We start from the raw sequence: 24,390 nt of genomic DNA, 5'->3' as shown, positions 1-24,390 counted from the left end.
TGATGACAATTTTCTTGCTCATTTTGAGTTTTGATCTATAATTAAAACTGCCTTAAAATGCTTAATGGGTACAGAGTTTCTGTTTGGAGTGATGGAAGAATTTTTGTTAATGGGATGGTGTTGATGGCAGCACAACATTGTGAATATAATTAACACCATTGAATTGTATACTTGTGGTTGTTAAAATGGGAAATTTTATGTTCTATGTATGTTACCACGATAATTAAAAAGAAAAAAACCATTTCAATCGGGGACAACCAGCAAATGGCAGTGGAGTAAGGAGCTCCTAGAATCAGCTCCTGCTCCAGTTAGCAAACACCCAGAGCTCTCTGGAGCTAGTTGAAGCACCTGTTTGGGGCTCCAGGAGACCAGACAGGCACCCTGCAACATCCTTGAAGGAATGGAAGGAGGAGACTACACATTTGCAGAGAAGATTCATAAGTAGAGCTCTCCATGCCATGGAGGCTGGTCCCCATCCTCCACAGGAGGCACAAGCCACCTTGGGAGCTGTTCCACAGCTGGAATTGAAAGCTCCACTCCCCAAAAATGGGGGAGGAAGAGACAGTTGGGCACCAATTTCCACTACTGATAAGTAAATTTGGCAGGCTAAAGTTTAATCATAAGAACAACTGAAGTTTGAACCTGTCCAAGTCAGAAAGAGGCCAGGAGCCACCATTTTAACTCTGTGCCTGGCATGAGGGGAAGCAGGGCACACAGAAAATCACAGTGCTGGTAGGGACCGACTTCTTTCCATCCAGATCAGATTGCAGCTCCAGCCTAAGCCACGACCCCAATTCTGTCAGGGAAGAAGCTCAGGGGACCTGTGCCAGCCTCTCCAGGAAATTACTGACCAAGCCATGGAGGCCAATGATTATCCTACTTTGCCAGCACAAGCTGCCCCAGGAGCTGTTCAGTGGCTGGAATTGGAAGCTCCATTTCCCAAAAACAGGAGGAGGAGACAGTTGGCCACTGTTTTTGGCTACTGATTAGTAGACTCAGCTGGTTAAGGTATAACCCTGAGAACAGCTAGGGTGTGAATCTGTCCAAGTCAGAAAGAAGGCAGTGGCCACCATTTTGACTCCACCCCCAGACTGAGGGGAAGCTGGGCTGACAGAAAGTCACAATGAGGTAGAGACAGTTTCTTTCACCCAGATCAGCCAGCAGCCCTAGGCTAGGCTACAGCCCCACCTCTGGCAGGGAGGAGGCTGGCAGTCCCTTCACCAGCCTATCCAGGCAACTGCAGATATATATAGCTGGCACAGACTGAATAATCAGACGTCTACCCAGGCAATTGTGGTCATCTTGAACCTGCACTGTATAGATTGCTGTCCATACCTGCAGCTTCATCCCCACCCCAGGTTGGGAAGAAAGGGGTGTGAAGCTTCCTCAGTCTCTAAGGGCAACTATACTCTAGGACTGCACAACTTGGATTATTCCACATAGCTATGACTCTGCCCCTGCCCCTGGCAAAGGAGAAAGTTGGGAAAAGTTTCATCAGTCCCTGGGGCAATGAGGTCAGCATGATCCTCCATAGCTTATAGCAACAACTACATCCTTGGCTCCTACTGCCCAACCAACAAGGGAGAAAGGTCAGGAAGCTCTAAACTAAAGAGAAAAATGCATCCAGAACAAATGCTCTAGTAAGCTGGATGCCAAGACACCAATAAAAAATCACGATCTACACCAAGAAACAGGAAGAAATGGCTCAATTAAAGGAACAAGATAAACCTCCAGATGACATAAAGAAGTTGAGACAACTAAGCATAGATATTCAAACAAATTTCCTTAATAAATTCAATGAGATGGCTAAAGAGATTAAGGATATTGAGAAGGCACTGGATGAACACAAAGAAGAATTTGAAAGCAAACATAGAAAAATAGTGGATCTTATGGAAATGAAATATGCAATAAATGAAACTTTAAAAAATACTGGAATCATATAATAGCAGATTGAGGAGGTAGAAGAAGGATTGGTGAGCTTGAAGAAATGGCCTCTGAAAGTGAACATACAAAAGAACAAATGAAGAAAAGAATGGAAAAAATTGAACAAAGTCTCAGGGAACTAAATGACAGCAAAGGATGTGCAAACATACATGTCATGGGTGTCCCAGAAGGAGAAGAGAAGTGAAAAGGGGCAGAAGGAATATCTGAAGAAATAAGGGCAGAAAATTTCCCAACACTATTGAAGGATATAGATATCCATGTCCAAGAAGTACAATGTACCCCCATCCAAAAAAATCTGAATAGACCAACTCTGAGACACCTACTAATCAGAATGTCAAATGCCAAAGACAAAGAGAGAATTCTGAGAGCAGCAAGAGAAAAGCAATTCGTTACATATAAGGAATATCCAATAAGATTAAGTGCTGATTTCTCACCAGAAACCATGGAGGCAAGTAGACAGTGGTATGATATATTTAAGATACTGCAAAAGGAAAAACTTCCAGACAAGTGTCTTATATCCAGCAAGGTTTTCTTTCAAAATTGAGGGTGAGGGAAGAAGATTTGAGTCAACTGATATAGCGTCTGCCTATCACATGCTAAGTCCAGGGTTCAAACCCAGGGCCTCCTGACCCATGTGGTGAGCTGGCCCAGATGCAGTGCTGATGCATGCAAGGAATGCTGTGTCACGCAGGGGTGTGCCCCATGTAAGGGAGCCCCATGCACAAGGAATGCACCCCATAAGGGGTGAGCTAAAAAAGTGCAGCCTGCCCAGGAGTGGCACTGCACACATGGAAAGCTGATGCAACAAGATGACACAACAAAAAAGAGACACAGGTTCCCGGTGCCACTGACAAGAACACAAAAGAACCCACAGCTAATGGACACAGAGAACAGACAATGGAGGGGAAAGAAATTTAAAATTTTTTTTATATTTAAAAAATAAAACAAAATTGAGGGTGAGATTAGAATATTCACAGATAAACAGAAACAGAGAATTTCTAATCAAGAGACTAGATTTTCAGGAAATCCTAAATGGTATGCTAGAGCCTGAAAAGAAAAGACAGGAGAGAGAAGCCTGAAAGAGAGTCTAGAAATGAAGATTTTATCAATAAAAGTAATTAAAAGTGTCAAAAGAGTGGTGAAAATAAAATATGACAGATAAAACTCAAATAGTCAGGAATAAACTTAACCAACCATGTAAAGCACTTGTATTCAGAAAACTGCAACTCAATGTTAAAAGAAATTTTTTAAAAAGGCCTAAATCACTGGAAGAACATTCCATGCTCATGGATTGGAAGAATAAATATCTTTAAGATGTCAATTCTACTTTAATTGATATACAGATTCAATGCAATCCTGATAAAAATTCCACCAGCATTTTTTAAAAATTGAAAACACGATTATCAAATTTATTTGGAAGAGTAAAGTTTCCTGAGTAGTCAGAAACATCTTAAAAAGGAGAAAGTGAACTCTCATTTCCAGACTTTAAATCATATTACCTAGCTATAGTGGTAAAAACAGCATGGTACTGGCATAAAGACAGACACATAGACCAATGGAACCAACCTGATGGTTCAGAAACAGACCCTCACATGTATGGTCAAGAGATTTTTGACTAGCCTGTCAAACCCACACAGCTCAGGCAGAACAGTCCATTCAACAATCGGTGCTGACAGAACTGGCTATCCATAGCCAAAAGAAGGAAAGAGGACCCTTACCTCACACCTTTCCCAAAAATTAATTCAAAATGGACCAAAAACCTACAAATAAAAGCAAGAACCATAAAGCTTCTAAAAGAAATTGTAGGAAAATATCTTCAAGACCTAGTGGTAGGTGCTGGATTCTTAAAGGAGATAAAAGGAGGACTGAAGTGGACTACTGATGTTTAATGTATGTAGAAGTTTTAATTAACTTTTCTGGAAAAGTGTGGAAATGTATAGAATGGATGGTAACAAAAAGTGAGTAACAGCTAGTTTATAAATGCAGATGTGGCTGAAAATGGTAGTTTAGTTATGTAAATGCCAATTGACAGAATGCTAGAGAATAATCTAGGAACTGAATAGCACAGTAAACCAAGAGGTGGATGAGAATTGTGGTTGATGGTACAGATGCAAGAGTGTCCTTTGTGAGCCAGAGCAAATGCACATGACTACTGCAGGGTGGTGGGAATGTGGAGAAGCATGGGAAAATAACAACTGGAGTGACGTACGGCCTGTGGTTAGCAGTAATAATATAATATTCTTGCACCTATGCCAAAGATGTACTATGCTGATAATGGGGCAGAATGGAAAATGTGAGCCAAATGTACACTATGGACATGGTAACAGTCAGATGATATTATCTTATCTGTAACAAATGTTCCACCATGGTGTGGTGTGGTGTGTTGATAGAGGGGTGTTGTTTGGGAATTCTGCACATGCGCATGATTATTTTATAAGTTTAAAGCTTCTGTCATAAAAAAAATATATTTAAAAATAGTAATAGGGTGAGTTGGGGAGGAAATACAGCAAATGTAAGATAATTATGATTAGTAGTAAGATTTTGAAAATATTCTTTTATAACTTGTAACAAATGTCTCACAACAATGCAAGGTGTTGGTGGAAGGTTGATGTATGGGACCCCTGTATGATGTTATGCATGTTTGCTTTGTAAGTTCACAACTTTTACTATATACTTATTGTTTATGTATGTTCATATATAATTGTTATAAAAATAATAATGATAATAGGGTGGGTTGGGGAAAATACTTTGGTTAGTAGTAATATTTTGGCAATGCTTTTTAATCATTAGTTAAAAATGTTTAACAATGCAAGGTATTGGTGGTAGGGTAAGGAACAAGAGTCCTGTATGATGTTATATATTTGCTTTGTAAGTTCAAAACTATTACTCTACACTTATTGTTTATGTATGTTTATGTATGAGTGATATATTTCAATAAATTTTTAAAAATAAAAAGTCATAGGTAGAACTGTACAACAAAAATAGTGAATACTAATGTAGACTATGGAGTATAGTGAATAGTATAATTGTAATAATATTTTTTCATCAATTTTAGAATAATTATCATACTTCTGTAAAGTGTTAATAGGGAAATCTGTATGTGTGAAGAGGGTACATGGGAACTGTTTGCTGCATGATTTTTCTGTAAACTTACAACTCATAATAAAGAATTTAAAATAATTGATAAGAAGTGGAAGAGGTAGTTAGAAGAGGAAGTCAGAGTGATGTGATGTGGGAAGGACTCAACTAACTTGGGCTTTGAAGATTGAGGAAGGCCAGTCATGAGCCTAAGAATGCAGAGACCTCTAGAAACTGGAAAAAGGCATGGAAACAGATTCTCCTCTGGAACGAACATAGATCTGCTGACACCTTGATTTTAGCCCAGTGGGACCTGTATCAGACTTCTCACCTACAGAACTGTAAAATAATACATTTGTCTTGTTTAAAAAAGATTTTTTTTAAAACTTCAAAGAATAAAGAATTTGTGAGGTTTTCTGTTCACAAATTTTTATGAATCATGTTCAGCTCTCAGTGTTTCTAGTTTTTAAATTAAAATATTTTTTTGTTTTTTGACTTTTTTTCTTTTCTGAGCTGTCATATGGTCTAAAGTGATCACAATTTGACCTGTACTCATTCCCAATGATCTGAGAGTATGCAAAGTAAAATTAATCACATGCAAATTGCACAAATTTAAATATGTTTTCTTCAAAGACGTTTTCAAATCTTTTTCATATATTTTTTCCAAACATTATTTTTCTCTTAAAACATTAAAAATGATTAATATCACATTAATCTGGGAAAGGGGAAAAGGGTTTGCTGTTGGATATATGGGAGTCCGCTGTATTATGTATATGAATTACTGTGATCTAAAACTTCTTTGAAGACAAAATTAAAAATTAGAAAAAAAAAAAGAAAGGATGTAGACTCTGAGGAACAAATGAAAGAAGGTGCCTTGCCACTGTACACACAGGGCAACACTTATTACAGTGATGAAAGGCAAAATGTTTGAAACAAAGCTTTATAATATTTTTCATTTTATTAATACACCAATTTATTTTTACTTTATTTTAGTATTTCTAAATTACTATGTATTCTGTTTCTAAACTTTAAACCCATCACTATATTTCAATTTCCTATTAAGTGAATTTGGCCAGCTAACAGGGAGGTGAAGAAGGTCAACCACCACACCAGGGAGCCAAGAGTGCCTACAACTGCAAGCAGGAGAATTGTATCCATCATCCAAGTGGAATCTAAGCCCCCTCTTGATATAGAGGGGGAGTGGACATAACCATCCCAGGGTCCACAGGAATAGAGTATGGATTAGAGTAGACTTACTGGTTTTCTACTATGGAACTATTGTGATTAGTAATGGAAGAAAGTGTAGCATTGATGTGGAGAAAGTGGCCACAGTAGCTGCTGAAGGTAGGGAGAGGGAAGAAGAGATAGGATGTGGGGGTATTTTCAGGACTTGGAGTTGTCCTGGGTGGTACTGCAGGGACAGATGCTGGACATTGTATGTCCCACCATGGCCCACTGGGTGGACTGGGGAAGAGTGTAAACTGCAATGTAAACCACTATCCACGTGGTGCAGCAGTGCTCCAAGATGTATTCACCAAATGCAATGAATGTCCTACGATGAATGATGGAAGAGGTTGTTGATGTGGGAGGAGTGGGGTGAGGGGGTGGGGGGTACATGGGGACCTCGTATTTTTTTAATGTAACATTTTTAAAAATAATAAAGAAGAAAAAATTTTAAAATTTTAAAATTAATTTGGCAATATATTAGGCTTCATTATTGAAGAAGTTTTGGACCACAGAGAGGTTCAGCTATGGCAGGGGAGGAACACTGGTGTGGGGTGTTATTGATGGGGGGCACATGAGCGGGGGGGGGGGAGTTCTCCAGGGCATGTACATAGGGGACATAAAAAAATACTATTAAAAAAATGAATACAAAATGATTAATATCACAATACAAACTACAAAACAATATCCGTAAAAATTATTTAAATAAAGCTGAATTCTTTATTTCTTTTGAAATTTTGTCTGATTAAAAATTATTATAAAAGTAAGACTTCACATTTCTGTGGTTTAAATGTCCATTTAATTAAGTAAGGGAAGAACCTGTATCATACTTTTTAAAAAGTATTTTACCCCTACAACTACCTGTATACAAATTTAAGAATAACATGAATTCTTAAATATGGCAAAATGTTCATTAGACACTGTGGTAGATTGTTACATAATGGCCTGCACACATTATAACTTCCTGTTTCCAACCCCTTTGCAGTGTGAATTTTATTGTGTCTCCCAAAAAGAGAGAGACTCTATTTCCCAACCATTCATTTCTTACAGTTTCATTTCACCAAGAGAAGGAGGCAGATATAACACTGCAACTTCCAAGACTAGGCTTTACAGAAATGGAAATAGAATAGCAGGTATATATGGCAGGAGAAGGATAAGGAGATTGAGAGGTGACTGAGTAGGGAATTTTTGCTTTTTTGTTTTTGTTTTAGTTTGCTATTTGTTTTGAGTAATGAAATGCTCTAATATTGATTGAACTGATAAATGCACAACACTGTGATTTTACCAAATGCCATGGATTATACACTTTAGAAGTTCTGGAGTGTATGGTATATGAATACATTTCAATAAAATTGATTATGATTTTAAAAAAGAAGTGTTGTAGCTTTTGCCTTCACCCTTTTGGAATATTTCTGCCATCGTGTGAAAAAGACCCGTCTAAACTTTTGGAGGATGAGATGCCATTTGGCACCTCAGCCGACAGCCTGCGTAACCGCTTGCCTGTGAGCAAAGCCATCTCCGCCCATCCGGGCCCCGCTGAGCTACCAGCTGATTCCTGCTGCTTCAGTGACCCCAGATGAGATCAGCAGGAAAATGGCCCTGCTGAGTCCAGCCCTAAAAGCAGATCCATAACTGTGAGCAACTAAATGGTGGTTGTTTTAAGTAACCAAGTTTTAGCAGATGAATGACATAAACACCATGTGCTGTACCACTGTGAATACTGGACTCATTTGTGCATCAGGAATCACAAACTAGAGCAAAAGGGAAAAAAAGAGAGAGAAGGAGACGACACCTGACACTTTTGGGAAAGAATATTTTGTTGTGGAAGGATCTATTAAATTCATGTTCTCTGAGAGGAGGGATTTGCAGTTCATTTGTCTTTTAGCTACATACATCAGCCAATCAAATTCTTTCTCCCTCCAAACCAGTAGCCAATTCCAAGGTCAGCAAGGGCACAACCCACAAACCTTCACAGCATCTGGCCTCAGCAGCCTTTTATTTTGGGGATATGAGAGTGAATGTTTAAGGTTGTACCATGTGAGTACTGAGCTCCGGGTCTCAGGGAACAAAAGCCCCCACGTGAATTTAATAAATTTAATATTTTGTATTTTGACATGCAAGGCCCTCTAAAGTGTGGAGACCCAAGGTGGAGGCCCCAGTTTGGAGGAGATGGTTGAGGCCTTGCTTTGGGATTTTCCCACATCATTTGGAACTGGATGTTACGATTCCTGAATTGTGACTCAGGAAATGTGGCAATGGCTATTAAAATTTAAAATATACCTATTTCTTGATGCATCTATATTTAGTGAAAATATTCTATAGAAATAGAAGCACCAATACGAAGGGTAGCTGTGAAAAGATGCTTTTCACAAATATTGTTTAAAGGAAGGGAAAAAAAGGAAACCACTTAAATATCACTAATAGGAGGATAGCCAATCAGTTATGGTCCATTCATGTTACCAAACATTATGGAACTGTTGAAAATAATGTCATTTATATTCACTGGAGATATAAATGGAGAGATTTATTCACCAAATATTTATTGGGCATGAACCATGAGCCTGGCAGTGTCCTAAGTGCCAGAGATAGAGCAGGGAACAAGACAGGAACTTATATCTTAGTGTGGGAAGGCAGAACATAGACAAGTAAATGAAGGTATAGGATGTCAGATGGTGGCTGAAGGAGAGAGTCCCAAGGAAATGCAAGAAGGAACCAGGTAACTATCAGGAAGAAGGGCACTCTAGACAGAGGAAGCAGCAAGTGCAGAGCCCTGATCTGGGAGATGCTCAGTGTCATCTAGAAACATCAGGAGGCCAGGGTGGCTGAGGAGCAGAAGGCAGGAGATGTGGTCAAAGAGGACAGCAGTAGAGCTGCGGGCAAGTGGCAGCCCTACGGCTCACACAGGCCTTTCAGCCCCTGGTGAGACTCTGGATTTTACTCTGAGAGTGATGGGAGGCCACCAGAGGGTTCTGAGCTGAGCAGCAACACAATCCGACTTTTCTTCTTAGAGCATCCCTCTGGCTGCTGTGTGGAGGACAAACTGAAGGGAGCAAGGCTGGAAGCAGAGAGGAGTGAGGAGACTGTTGCAGTAACCAGGTGAGAAAGAGAGGAGAGAGCTCTCCCTGAGACACGCATGGGGCATCAGTGACAAGATCCCCTCCCCAGCACTGGCAGGCAGCTGGGGCAGAGAGCCTAAGATGGAAGTGGCTGGAAGGAAGCCTGAATGCCTTCCAGCCAGTGAGGTCAATGGAACATCCTCTTTCCTCCTTGTGCTGGTGGGTGGGCGGTCAGCAAACTCATCAGGTCCTGTAGGAGATGGTCACCAGGTGGGCTGGCCCAGAGGCCCTTGGGTATGGTTTGAGAAGACTCACTCAACCTCAGAACCACCGTGCTAAAAGCTGCACCTTTAATTCATTCTTGAGATTCTTGGAAATTCTCTGGCCTTCCCCTGTTATCTATCCCACAGCTCAGGGAACTACTATTGCAAAGCCTTAGTCCATTCCGCCACCCTTCCCCCTTCAAGATGCAGCACTGGGCTGCTCCTGTGACTCCAGCTGGACCTTCTGCACTCCCCACCCAAGCCTTGGTCTTCCTGAGCTCTGGTAAGCATCCCAGGTTTTCCCAGTCTGCCCATTTAGAAGGGAAAGGGCTTGTGTCTTTAAATTCTCTAGACCCTCCCAGCATCATGGTTGAGCCTGCTTCATCTCAGCACTCAGACTGCTAGAGTAGGGATTTGAATCCCAACTCCACCACTTACGTGCTGGATGACATTGGACAAGCTGCTTAATTTCGCTTACCCTGAGTTGTTTTTAGTGGAGATATGAACATCTACCTCATAGGGATGGGATGAACGTTCAGTGGAAGAATGTAGGCAGTGTGCCAATGAATGGGGAGAAAAGACCTGTCCTCTCAACCCACTCCAGCAGCAGTGGTGGCATCATCACCTGGTAGCAGAACCTGCCTTGTCCAAGGCACTGTACACGTGCTCCACACACCCACACTCTCTGTAGCCTCCTGGAGTCGAGGATCCCATTTTACAGTTGAGGAAAACTAGGGATCAGAGAAGAGAGGCAACTTGTCCAAGATCACACCGCTCAGGAGGATTGCAGCTGGATTCAAGCCTATATCTTCCCACGCCAAGGCCTGAGCTCTTTCATCAAGCGATTGCGCCCTCAGGGGGCTGCTGAAAAGCCCACAGGATTTCATTTGTATATCACCTTGAGAAGCACAGACCACTTGATAAACATGAGATATTGGTGTCTCTCTCTTCTACAGTTCACCCAATGACTGGTTCATGAATTCTCCAGATCCAGACTTTCATGCCTGACTTAGTTTGCCAGTGCTGCTATAACAAACTCCACAGACTAGTTGGCTTAAACAACAGGAATTTATTTCTCACAGTTTTGGAGGTTAGAAGTCCAATATCAAAGTGTCAGCAGGGAAAGTGGATTTGGCTCAATGGATAGAGCATCCGCCTACCACATGGGAGGTCCAGGGTTCAAACCCAGGGCCTCCTGACCTGTGTGGAGCTGGCCCATGTGCAGTGCTGATGCACAAAAGGAGTGCCGCCCTACGCAGGGGTGTCCCCCGAGTAGGAGAGCCCTATGCACAAGGAGTGTGCCCCATAAGGAGAGCTACCCTGTGCAAAAAAAGTGCAACCTGCCCAGGAGTGGCACCACACACACAGAAAGCTGATGCAGCAAGATGACGCAACAAAAAGAGACAGAGATTCCCAGTGCCACTGACAATACAAGCAGACACAGAAGAACACACAGCGAATGGACACACAGAGCAGACAACTGGGGGTGGGGGGTGGGAAGGGGAGATAAATTGTTTTAAAAAGTAAAAAAAAAAGTGTCAGCAGGATCGTGCTTTCTCTGCAAACTGTAGCGTTTTAATGGTGGCTTGCCAGTGTCAAACAAAAACCAAATCTGGATTTAGTAAGGAGAGACTTAATTCAAAAGGATTATTGCAAAGGGGGGGAGGCTATTGCAATGGAGGGAGGGGACTATTGCAATAGGGAGAATGCTCTGACCATAAAGCTCACAAATGTCTCAAGGGCTAGGCAAAAAGGGGTTTTCCTTCCTAGATACAAACAACCAAGTGTAGGGAAGCAAGATGAAAGGCTGGTGTGATCAGATAGTAGATCTGAGAATATTTTATGCTGAAACAGATCAAACATTTGGTTAACAAGCATCCATGAATAGGGAAAGGTGGTCCTTGCAGTAATCCACTTTGTGGCATACAAAGGATGGGGCATTCTTGACCATCACTCTTTTCCAGGATCACAGGGCTCAGGTAAAATTTAACATCGGCACCAGCAATCGGTAACTCAATCTCTGCCTCTGCCACGTGGTCCTCTCTTCTCCACCTGTTTCCTACCAACTGTGTTCAGATTTCCTCTGCTTATAAGGACGCCAGTCATGTAGCCTAATCCAGTGGCCTCATATTAAATAATAACATCTACAAGATTCGATTTACAAACCAGTTCACTTTCACGGGAGCAGGGCTTAGGACTTGGAACATGTCTTGAAGGCAGGCAGGATTCAGTATAACGCCCGTCACTGGCCTAACAGTCCAGCCTGCCGGCTCGGCAGGCGAAGGCCCGCACGGGCTCTTGCTTCCAGGTCCCGGGTACACACTGAGGGCACAGCACACTATGAGTTAGGTGCTGCTCTGCCTGAAGTATCAAGGAACCTGGCAGCACCCACAGCCAGAGGCTGGAGCTGCATCCAGATGCTCACCCACTGGCCATCTTAGCCCAGTCACCTATCGGACCTTGGACACAGCTGTAAAATAAAGGCGGAACCCTGGCTTGAGGTCCTTCTGGCTGTAAAGGTCTATGATTCCACAGAGAAGCTGCCCCAGGTTTCCTCATCTGTGAGCGAAGGCCTCACAGAGAAACCTTAAATCTTCTAGAAACCTTCTAGAAAGACCACCACAAAATCTCAGAGATCACAATTCACCTCCAAGCCTAGTTCCTGGTCTGTTTCCACCTTCCTCTTCAACTTTCTCTTACTACTCTCCACTTTTTTTTTTTAGGTGTCGGGGGTCCCGGGACTGAACCTGGGACCTCATATATGGGAAGCAGGCACTCAACCACTTGAGTCACATCGGCTACCCTGCTCGTTTCTTATGTTCCAGCAAGAAAGAGGTTTCCTCCTGGAGCCTCTGCTCCTGCTGTCCCCCTGCCTGGAAAGCCCTCTGAGGAATCTTCAAGTGTGGAGCCGGCTCCCCTACTTCCTTTAGGCTCCCCCTGAGAGTCACCCCCTCATGGACTCTTCCCTCACCACCTTTCTCAATTAGGCCTCTTTCCCTTTGCATTTATCATAACTTCTTTTATTTTCTTGCCTGCTTATTAGGTTTTTGTCTGACGTTCCATTAGCACCAGGTAAGCTGCCTGGAGGCAGGGACCATCTTTATCTCATTCATCACTGAATATTCCAGCCGTGGTTCTTGGCATATAAGAGGAGGTGGTAAATGAATGAATGAACTCCATCCAGAGCTCAGGTGTTTACTGTTGAGTCTGCAGTCCAGAAGCTCACCACTCATTCATTGAGCACTTATTTAAGTGCCAATGAGGTAGGGAAAGGTAGGAGAAGGGAGATAAATCAACAATGGAGGAGGATCCCAACAGAAAATCACCATCAGATAATACCCAAGGCCTAATGCCCGAAGATACCAGATGTCAAGAGGCCCTCCCAGCGCCTGATCACCACAGGGTTTGCCAACTCCTGCCCTGGACAGTTCTCACTTGGGCAGGAATATCGAGCCAGAGAGGTTGTACTTTTCAATCCCTCTTTGGCATAAGGCAGACCAATGACATTGGGACTACAAGTCCTCCTTCACAGTCAGGGGGAGGAAGGGGGAGCCCAGCCGCAATTTAAGCAGCACCCCCTAGCCCCAGCAGGCACAACTCGCACCCACACACCCTTCTTGAGTGTGTACTTTCACTTTACGTTAAATTCTCCTGCTGCTATATGACCAGACCTTGAATTCCTTCTCAGACTGTGTCGAGAACCCTCCTACCCTAGATTGAGGTCTTTCTCCAAGACCTTCCAGGGCTCCTCCGATATCACCATCACAGTGCTCGGTCTTAGAAACACACTTCAGACCCACTCCCTGTCCTCGAGGAGCTCATGGGAAAAAGAAGACACAATTCCTTCCTCAAGAAGTTTACTGATTGGGAAGTGGATGTGACTCAACCAGTTGGGCACCAGCCTACCACACATGAGGTCCAAGGTTCAGGTTTGGTATCTCCTAAAGACAAGCAATGAGCAGACAGATGAGAGAACCATCTGGGGGATGCAAGGGGGAAATAAAAATTAAAAAAAAAAAAAAGTTTACTGACATCCAAACTAGTGGGAGGTAAAGAAGAGAAAAAGGAAAACATGTGAAAAGGAGCTTGGAAACAAACACAACTCTGAGTACAGTTATGTAGTACACAAATGAAACAGATAAACTTCTTTCTTGGCCTTTGTTTAGGAAATAATTCACGTCATTCTTCTAATTACAAAGTTGTGAGAACAGCAGCAGCCTTGGTTGGAGCCCAAGTGATTTCTGCTGAGTTTAGACAACAGTGCCTGAGGACACCCAGCCCCTGGGCACAGACCAGTGACAGGCTCCTCCCCTCTGGCAGCTCCTCAAAAGGCAGGCTTCTAAACAGCCCTGCAGGGGCAGGGAGAGGGTAGAAGAGATGTGATGTGGGGTCATTTTTGGGATTTCGAGTTGCCCAAATGATATTGCAGGGTCAGGTGCTGGACTTTATATATCCTGCCATAACCCACTGAATGGACTGGGGGAGAGTGCAAACTACAGGGTAAACTATTATCTGTGTAGTGCAGCAGTGCCCCAAAATGTGTTCACTGAGTGCGATGAGGGTGCTGCAATGATGAGGGAGGTTGTTGGGTGGGAGGAGTGGGTGGGGGGTATACAGGAACCTCATATTTTTTAGTGTAACAGTTTTATTGTGATGTATATATCTTCAAAAAAATACAATTTACAAAAATGATGTGGTGGGGAGTGGGGAGTGAGTTATATGGGAACCACTTATGTTTTTTGTTTTTTTATGTTTTTTAAGGTAACATTCCTTGTGATCTATAATTTTTTAAAAAATAAAATAAAATAAAAGAGTTATACAAGGTCTCTATGATCTAGGGTAGAGATTGTCCAGGAATATTTTCCAGGATCTTTATCTACAAGTATAAAATTTTAAAACACAGAATTATCCTTTGTACATGGACCATTTGCTACTTTGCAGAGTCCACAATTTTATTTTTTTAATGCTCTAATATTGATTGATTATAGCAAATAAATGCCATTGATCTTACGAAAAATTTTTAAATAAATAAATAAAATAAAAAGCCCTGCAGGGGCTTTCAGCTCAGCTGGGACCCCTTCAGCCAGACTCAAGTTAACCATCCCCTCCCTCCAAATAAGTGAGAGGGAGAGTTTATTGCAGTGATTTGAACGCACAGGAACCCGAGTCACTGAATAACCCGGCCAGGCCTCGTGTTCTCAACATCCTCAGTCCTTCAGATTCCAAATTCCCAGATTCCCTTATGCTCCTGTTGCACCTCCAATCCTAGGTGCTGGCAGGCCTGTGGGTTTTCTGCTCTTGGGTCAGGTGCCCACGCGCTGGGGCAATCAGCCTGCCCCGCTCAGGGCACCAGGACGTGTGGGTTTAAAACAAGTCCCCTTGGCCAGAGACAAGCCCAGAAGGGAGCTCGGTAGGGAGGGTGACCCGTCTGTGCAGTTTACCTGGAGTTTGCTGAGGAGTTTACCTGGACATGGGACTTTTAGGGACAAAAGTGGGAAAGGTGCTGGCAAACCAGGATGAGTCTTGTGCCCTATGGGTAGATGGGGTCTCTGAAATAACTGTAGCACGCACATTAAGTGCAGTCAGTACTACCTCTCTCTTTCATGTCCATGTTTCATTAATTCTAAGCACACATTTCTTCACATTGCATCATCGGTCCCATGGCTGGCGTCCTGCAGTGGCTGACAGCCAGGCTTGAAGCTAAATTCTCCCAGAGAGGACCCGCGTTTCCCAGGCATTAGCTGGGCCACTGCCAGCCTGAGACCATCTTAAATTAATTTCTGCTCTAGGTTTTTCACAACACACTGACTGTGTGAACTCAAGGCTGCAAACCTGCAGGCAGACAGCCTTGTTCAAATTTTCTGGAGAGAATTGCTTTTCCTCCCTCCACACCGCCAACCAAGATTGGGACCTGCACATTTCTAGCCACTTCTGCAGGAAGTTTTATTTCCCTAGGGTATCCCAGCTTTTACAGGGAGTCTTCACGTATTTCAGCCCTCACCTCGGACATGGACATCTTTTTCCTCTTAGTGGTATGGAAGGTAATGGTGCTGCCGAGTGCCTCAAGTGGGATAAAAGTCTGTTTGTGCGAGGCAGGGTGAGTGCTGGAAGGAGGCTCCGCTCTGGAAGCGCTGGTCTGCCTGTGTAACTGGGAGAGAAGGGGTGATCCTGGGCACTCAGGGCTAGCTCCATAGAACATACAAACCATTCTCCCGTCCAAGGCCTCTCTCTGAACCTACGGGCCACTTTACCAGCTCGTGCAGCTCATTCGAAATGCCCTTCTTCACCCACCGTCTCCAAACAGCGTTCACCGCTTTTCCCTGCGAAGACACCGCCTGTCTGTTTCAAATGCTGGTAAAGACTCCTCATCTCTGCCTTATGTAGAACGTCCAAGCAGAACCCGCAAAGAGAGAAAGAGGGCCAGGTAGTGTTTGGACCTGAAACCCTATACCTGGTGCTTCCTTCCCTGACCCCCGCTTTCTCAGCACTTCCCGGATCCCATCATCGGTCCGTCAATCCCAATTCCCTAGGCGCCCCTCCTGATGCTGGAGCTGCCTCCTTGCGCCCCCCACCCCACCCTCGCCCACCGTCCTCAGGGTGGCTCACCCTCCACACCACCTTCCCCTGCAGCCCCCGTCACTGGTCTTTCCTGGACTTATGCTCCCTGTCCTGGACGAAATCCCTTCCATGCTCAGGCGGGGGCAGCCATGCTGGCCACACTGAAGGCATTGGGGGGATAAAAAGCAAAAATATATCTTCTCCCCACGCACAAAATACACAAAAACCTCCCCAGAAGCAAAAGAGAAAGTATTTTATTATTGAGTGAGCATGAAACCAGCATGGGATGCTCACAGGGAGTGCTAAGGGGACTGCCAAACAGAAAGGACTCTTACTCTGTGACACAGCTCAGTGGCTGCAACTGCTTAAGTTACTGTTCTCAAGATAAGACTGAAATATTTTTTTTCTATCTTTATGATGAGAGGTAGGTTTGCAATTAGGAGTCAGGTGACTGCTGATGTTAGATCCACCTTCCCCAAGAAACTGTGAGATAGAGCATTATCTCCTTGGTGATAACATTTCTACCCCTGTCAGGCCCTGCAGAAAACATTTCTGAGTCGTGAGCCTGGCCAGAGGCTAATTAAAGTTTTGGCCTCATTAGCAGGCTGCACAGGCACCCTGTAAAAATGCCTTCCCAGCTCTGCCCAGCCCACCTGGGCAGCAAACACTGGGACGCCAAGTCCAGGCTGATACAAGGCATAAAAATCTAAGATTTGGGGGAGTGGATGTGGCTCAAGTAGTTGAGCACCTGCTTCCTACACGGAAGGTCCGAGTCAGTTCTGGTGCCTCCGAAAAATCCAAACAAACAGACAAACAACAAACAAAACAAACGAAAAACCCAATTCAGGGAGCCAATGTGGCTCAGTGGTTGAGCTCCAGCTTCCCACATATGAAGTCCCAGGTTCAATCCCCGGCCCCCAGTACCTAAAAAAAAACAACTGAGAGAAATTATAATCCAACATACACAAAAGAGCTTACTTTGTCTAGTTTAAATTCAACCATATCATAAGAGCATAAAGTAGGACTTGATGAAATGAGCCCTGGATTTGGGTCCAGAGGTTTGTATTCTCTTTCTCTTTCTGGTTGCATGACTTAGGGCAAGCTGCTTCAATTTTTTAGATCTCAGTTTCCTTATCTGTGAAAAAAGGAGTTGTTCTTCCCATTTTAGGGTTGTGTAAGGATTCCATGAGATACGATATGTTCTAAAATCCACTTTATAATCATCACAACCTTACACAAATGCTTATTATCTTAAGCCTGGGAGGGAAGAGAAGGGAGTATTTCATTTGGTACAGTGCTGTGCTTTGTTTGTTTAAAAGGTTCAACTTGCTTTTGTTGTATTTTATTTATTTTTATGTTTTTGTTCTGAAAATACTTTCCAACTTGTAGAACAGTTACAAAATAACACAATCCCCATACAGAGAACTCCCATCATACCCCTAACCCCCAGATACCCAAAGTCACCAATTTTAACATTTTGTCACATTTTGAAGCCAGAAAAGTGCTAGATTCCTCTAGGTTCTTGGCTATGTCGCATACAAGAATTTAAGAACACACTGATTTAGTTAGGCCAGTAAAAAGAATTCATTGAGAAATGCGGGGAAAGAACAGAGCTTGCTGAGAAATGGGAGAGAAGGACAGAAATACAAAAATTTGACGAGGGCTCCTCTAGGCAGAGAGAGTGGGCTTTGGCTTGTGTGGTCACCTTTTGAGCTATTAATTATTCTTCCCCTTGCTAATGCTAAGGGGAGGGGTCCCAGGGGCCAATGGTGAGGCCTTTCATTTGGGGCTATTTGGGACCAATGGAGAGACCTGTTTGAGATTATCTGGGGCCTCCTCTCAGCCCCTGAAAGAGTCCAACTGGGACCTGAAAGTCAAGGTCAAGGTCTTGGTGGGGTCTCGCAGCCATGTTGTCTGTCGGCCCTGTTATGGCTCATCTTCTCCTCATTTCCCATATAACCTGCCTCAGTTTGCCATATCATTCTATTTATCCATCCGTTTATCTGCCTATCTACCTGTCTTTCTATTTCTGAATGATTTTCCAAACACTGGAGAGTAAATTGTATGTATCATACTCCCTGAACACTTAATATTGACATATACATTTCCTAAGAACAAGGGTATTCACTTATATAAACCCCTTAATTGTAGTTATCAAGTTCAAGAAATTTAACATTGATACAAAACTTACCATCTATATTTCAATTTTTTCATATGCCTCAATAATATTCTTTTGATTCCTTTCTCCTCCCTTGATTGAGCTCATTCAGGATCATATTTGTTTGTTTTTTAACTTTATTTGTAAAGAAGTTTTAGATTATAGAAAAGTTACATCAAAAATATAGGGAATTTCCATATATCCTATCCCCTTCCCCTCTCACATTTCCCCCAGTAATAGTATCTCTCATTACATGGTACATTTATTACAATTGATGAACATATGTTGAAGCATCGCTACTAACCATGGTCTATAGTTTACATTATGGTTTACATTTTGTACTGCACAATTTATACGTTTTGAGAAAATGTATAATGGCCTGTATCCATCATTGCAATATTGTGCAAAACAATTCCAGTGTCCCCAAAATGCCCCATGTTATACCTATTCTTTCCTTTCCCTCCCCTCAGAACCTCTGGTGACCCTATCTTTTTATAGCAGTGTTAGGTCTTCCATTACTATAATAATAATAATGTCTACTTTAGTCCATATGTAGCCAGATTTTGTCTAGGTTCTCGGCTAATCTGTAAGAAATGAATTTCAAGAGCAAGGCCAGTAGTTTATTATGGTAGGGAGGGAAGAGAAATGGGAGGAAATAACAGATCATGGGTCCCAGGTAGAGGAAGGGGCTGAGGAATGATAAAGAGGGCCAATTTACAGATGAGAATTCCCCATTATAGATTATAAATGCCCAGGTTTTACTTGCGTGGCCATCATGGTAGGGGAAAAACGGTGAGCGCAGGGTGCAGCAGGCAGGCACGGGGCAGGAAGAGGCACAGGAACAGGGCCAGTTCACTTCCCTGCTTGCCTTTCAAACCATTAATTATTCCGCCCCTTTGCTAATGGCACGGGATGAGTTCCAGTAGTTTGCTGTTTTTATTGATTATCCCACCCATCAATCTCCTGGGAAGGCCCAATGATAAGGCCCATGGAGAACATCTGGGGCTTCTGGCTTCTGGAGGAAATCTCATTCTGAATGGGATTTCTCGTAAGGGTCTTCCAGCAGCCATCTTGGGGGTCCTGGAGGACACGTGCCAATGGCAGCGGTTTTTCTGGCAGATTTCAGATCTGTCTATGGATTCCCTATCTAGCCTGCTTCACATAGTTGCATTCCCCCTGTTACGTTTGTTCATTCCTCAAGCTGGAGGATTTGGGGATGGTGATGCCCACTCTGTTTCTGATTAAGAAGGGGTTTAGATGCCATGGGGCAAATGGATGGAACTGTCCTGTAGTTTTGGTACTCTCTGTTTTTGAGATGGGCGTTGTCCATCATCATCCTTTTGTTAGGTGTCCCTGGTGAGTCCAACTCTGCTGAGATTCAGGGCTCAACTGGCATATGAACAAACTGAAGATTTACGTCTCTGGGACATATATTTAATGGGTATAGTTCTGATTAAAGGTTCAAATAAAAGGGGCAGAAGAACTATGTGTAGGGAAGCTATAATTATGCATGTCCCAGGACTTACAGACTGCCATAGTAAACAAAGCCTCAGGCAGGGGTGCTCCTGAGGGTTCTGGAGTTATCTGGACACTTTAGGCAGGGCACACAGGAATTCAGCACCCTGACAGTGGGCCTTACCTTAATGCAATGTTTTGGTTCTTAATGCAAAGTGCTGGTTCTGATCCATCAGTAGGTCATGAAAAAAATTTAGTGGGTCATGATCACATTTAAAAATTTGAATAGAATGAAAAATATCAATATGTGTCTCAAATAATAAAAATTCATTATTGTTTCATGAAACTTTGATTTAAGTTGTGTGCGTATCTGTGTAAAATTTCTTTTATCTCACATATAACACTATTTCTGTGGCCAAACAGTAGGAGTAAAGATAAAGGGAGCTGATTTTGCTACAGTGTTTTTTAACTGTAGTATTTCCACATTCCAAGAGTGGGAGAGGAATTCATCCTGGGAAATAATTTCTTTTGTTTAGGAAAACACTTATGGGCTCTTTGGTTATGCAAAGGTAAGGTCCAAGGTCAGGCTGCAGTGAGCCTTTCAGAACTGCAGGGGCTAAACTGCTCTGCATAGTCAAGGCAATTTAGCACCTCGCATCTCAGAGAAGATATGGTTTGGTCTGGGCCCAAAGTGAGTGACCTTCTGTATTAGTCAGCCAAAGGGATGCTGACGCAAAATACCAGAAATCTGTTGGCTTTTATAAAATGTATTTATTTGGGGTAGAAGCTTACAGTTACCAGGCCATAAAGGGTAAGTTATTTCCCTCACACAAAGTGTTGGAGCAAGATGGCTGCCAACATCTGCCAAGGGTTCAGGCTTCCTGGGTTCCTCTCTTCCCGGGGCTTGCCTCTCTTCAGGTTCAGCTGCTCTGCTCTCTCCACAAGGCCAGCCATAGACTATCAGGTAAATGGCTTGTTTCTCTTCCCAGGGCCTCTGCCATGTCTAATTGAGCTTTCCCTCTGCTCCTCTCTGTGCTTACTTCCCAGGCTCCAGCATCAAAACCTTTCACTCTCTTCTCTGCCAAGTGGTTTTCTCTGTGAGTCTCCACCCACCAAGAGGGTGGGGACTCAACGTCCTACTGATGTGGCCCAATCAAAGCCATAATCATTACTGAATTGACTGAAAATGAAGCCTGAATCCAATATAATCTAATATGCCCAGAGGGAAAAACCAGTTCACAAACATAATCCAATATCTATTTTTGGAATTGATGAACAATATCAAACTGCTACACCCTCTAAAAGGGCTTCCCTGGGGACAGTGTGACCCAAGGATTTGGGGACCTCCATGTACTATGTGACACTATATGACGTTCTCCTCACCTGTGCAGTAAACCATTACAAGAATCTTCATGCCCTCAGTGGAGATGATGATGCCTCAAAGCCTGATTTTTCCAGATAGCCCTGCCTTGGGAGTGATGGGAAGGTTCCTGTTTTGGAACAAAGTCCCTCAGAGGGAGCAGGGCAGCGTGGAGAGCTACAAGTGGGGATAGGGCGAGATGCTGGAGGGATCCAAGAGACGTTGGAAGCAGTAGGGCATGAGAGGAGACAGGAGACCCCCTAGGGTGAATTTGCTATATTTGAAAGGGGACTAGAATTCCTGTGGTTCTCAGAGCATGAGTCATTCTCTTTGAATATTGAAGGAAGACTGTAAAAATGTTGGACACCCAAATTTCCAGTATATTATAAAATAACCAAAAGTTAATATCTGAAATTACTAAAACTGGCTAGATGGACCTCACCCTTTGTAGATGGTCATTTCTAACTAAGACCTACATTGTAAAGATTATTCTAGACTGATCTTACCTTTGAATATGGTCGTTTCAAACTAGACCCTACTATTGTGATGATTATTCTAACCTGATCTTACTCTTGTAAATGGACATATCTATTTCAAAGGTAACCATTCCACCCTCCCCTGTTTGACATTCAGGAAGCAGTGAGCCAATTTTGACCTGCTGGTTATAGGAACAATAGCAAATAATAATCTCAGAAAGTTGCCACTGAAGAAAGCTGGAAAGGTAGAGGTATGGTTTGGGGACACCATTGGTATCAGTGCCTTCAGGAGGTTCAGCCTCTTGGGGAGACCATCAGCCCAAGTCCTGGGCCCATGATGATGCAGCACGCACACAGGCCTGCCCAGAGCAACAAGCAGAGGCAGGCACAGGAGCTGGCCTTGCCAGGAAATGAGTCAAGGAAGTTGTGTACTTTGATGAGGCTGGGCAAGGTTTTCACCCAGACTTCCTTTCTAGAATGGGCACAGCTTGAGGGTGCGGTCTTGCTGACTTCTGGATTTGGCACAACTGCTCTGGAGTTCCTGACATATCACACCCACAGCAGGATTTAAGCCGGCCATGGACTCAGCAAGCATCACTTAATAATAGCCTCCAGAAAGTCTCTACTCATGGTGCCTATTCATCCCCAGAGCCCTGCATTGGTGTCCACCTTTTTTTTTTTTTTTTTAAGGTACCGGGGGTTGGGGATTGAACCTAGTAGCTCATATGTGGGAAGCTGGCATTCAATCACTGGGCCTCATCAGCTCCCCAGAGTTGGTTTTTTAATTTGTTTGTGTTTTGTTTTGTTTTTGTTTTTAGTAGGCGCCAGGGACTGAACCCAGGACCTCCCATGTGGGAAGCAGGCACTCAATTGCTTGAGCTGCATCCGCTCCCAGTGTCCACCTTTCTCAGAGGTGCACACAGGCTCTAGAACTGGCACAGGGGCATGCAGTTAGTTAAGAGGCAGAGCTATGGTGTAAACTCAGATTTGCCAGTCCACAAAGTATCTTCCATCTCATGTACCATGCTGGAAAGGAACTTGGCAGTCAATGAATCCTGCCCTTCATTTCCCAAACGAAGAAAATGACATCCAGAGAAGAAAGATGTTTGACCAAGCTTTCTTAGCTAGGTAAAGCCAACTAGGGTTAGGATTCTTTCTTGACTCCCAGGATATTAACTTTTTCATAAACTTTTGGGAGTCATAGACTTATTTGGGGAACCAATTCAAATTGTGGATCCTACTTCTACTAAAATGAACAACTATACACATTGATTTGGCTTACAATTTGGAGGGATCTCCAAACTCTATCCATGGACTCAAGTTAAAAGCCTCATCATTCTAACAATATATATATATATATATATATATATATATATATATATATATATCCCTAATGCAAACAATGGACTGAAGTTAACAGTAATGTTTTAATATTCTTTCATTAATAGTAATAAAGGTACCACACCAAGGCTAAGTATCAACAAGGGAAGCATAGAGGGTATGGGAATTTTCTTTTTCCAGTAATGAAAATGTTCTAAAATTGATTGTGGCGATGAACGTATGACTCTGTAACTATACTAAAAGCATTGATTAGACACTTTGGACTGTATGGTGTGTGACTATATCACAATGAAATTGCTTAAAAAAAGCAAATCTGTATTTGGTAATGAGAGTATTAAAAAGGATTATTGCAAGGGGTTGGGGAGACTACTGCAATGTGGGGAGGGAGTTATTGCAATAGGGAGACTGCTCAGACCGTAAAATCAGCAAGCATCTCAAAGTTTAGACAAAAAGGGTTTTTCTTTTATAGAAAAAGAAGCAGGTGTGGGGAAGTGGATGAAAGCATGGCATGATCAGATAGTGGATCTGAGACTATTTTATGCTGAAACAGCCTAGACATGGGAAGCATCCTTAAAGTTCAGGGCCCTGAAGGAAAAGAGAAACTTAACCAAAGTTTGTTAACAGGCACTTAGTTCCAACTGGTCAGTGGGTCAAGTAGTTCGGCTAATTTATGAAATAAAGAGTGGGAATTTGCAGAGTCTGTGTCTGTCTTTGTCATAGGTAAATAAGGGAACATCCTTGAGTCTTATCTATATTACATGGGGAAGGGTGATCCATTTTTCCAGAACACAGAGGGTGAGAGGATTTCTTAGCCTTCACTGTTTTCTAGGATCACAAGTCTTGGGTAAAATTCAGCATCGTTAGCCCTCTGCCTCTGTCTAGTCCAGGGCTATAAGTCAGTAGGGAACCCAAAGTTGCATGTATATTAACCAGCTTGATAAAAAAGGTTTGTTTTCCCAACAAGGCATACAATGCCCCTCATCTTTTGCCTACCTTTAATTTGTTTGTAACAGCTTTATTGAGATATAATTCACATATCATATATTTCACCCATTTAAAGATGCGACTCAATGGATTTTAGTATATTCACAGAGTTGTGCAACCATAATTACAACCAATTTTAGTACATGTCTGTGAGCAGTCACTCCCCATTTCCTCCCAATCTTCTCCAGGTCTAGGCAACCTCTGGTCTACTTTCTATCTCTCTGGATTTGCCTATTCTGGACATTTCATATAATATAATCATACAGTATGTGGTCCTTTGTGACTGGTTTCTTTCACTTAGCAAAATGTTTTCAAGGTCCATCCATGTTGTATGTAGCATGTATCAGTACTCATTTCTTTGTATTGCTGATGCACTTTTAATTTTGTTTGAAAAACAAAATAGCCTGCCAAACTTTACCGAGTACGCCGTGAAACAGGCTAGACACCTTAGGCCTTGTCCAGGACAGGACATGTTTCCCTAGAGGCCCCAAGA

The sequence above is a fragment of the Dasypus novemcinctus genome, chromosome 17 (assembly GCF_030445035.2).
Source record: "Dasypus novemcinctus isolate mDasNov1 chromosome 17, mDasNov1.1.hap2, whole genome shotgun sequence".
In the NCBI taxonomy this organism is placed as follows: domain Eukaryota; kingdom Metazoa; phylum Chordata; class Mammalia; order Cingulata; family Dasypodidae; genus Dasypus; species Dasypus novemcinctus.
This window is presented reverse-complemented; position numbering follows the sequence as displayed.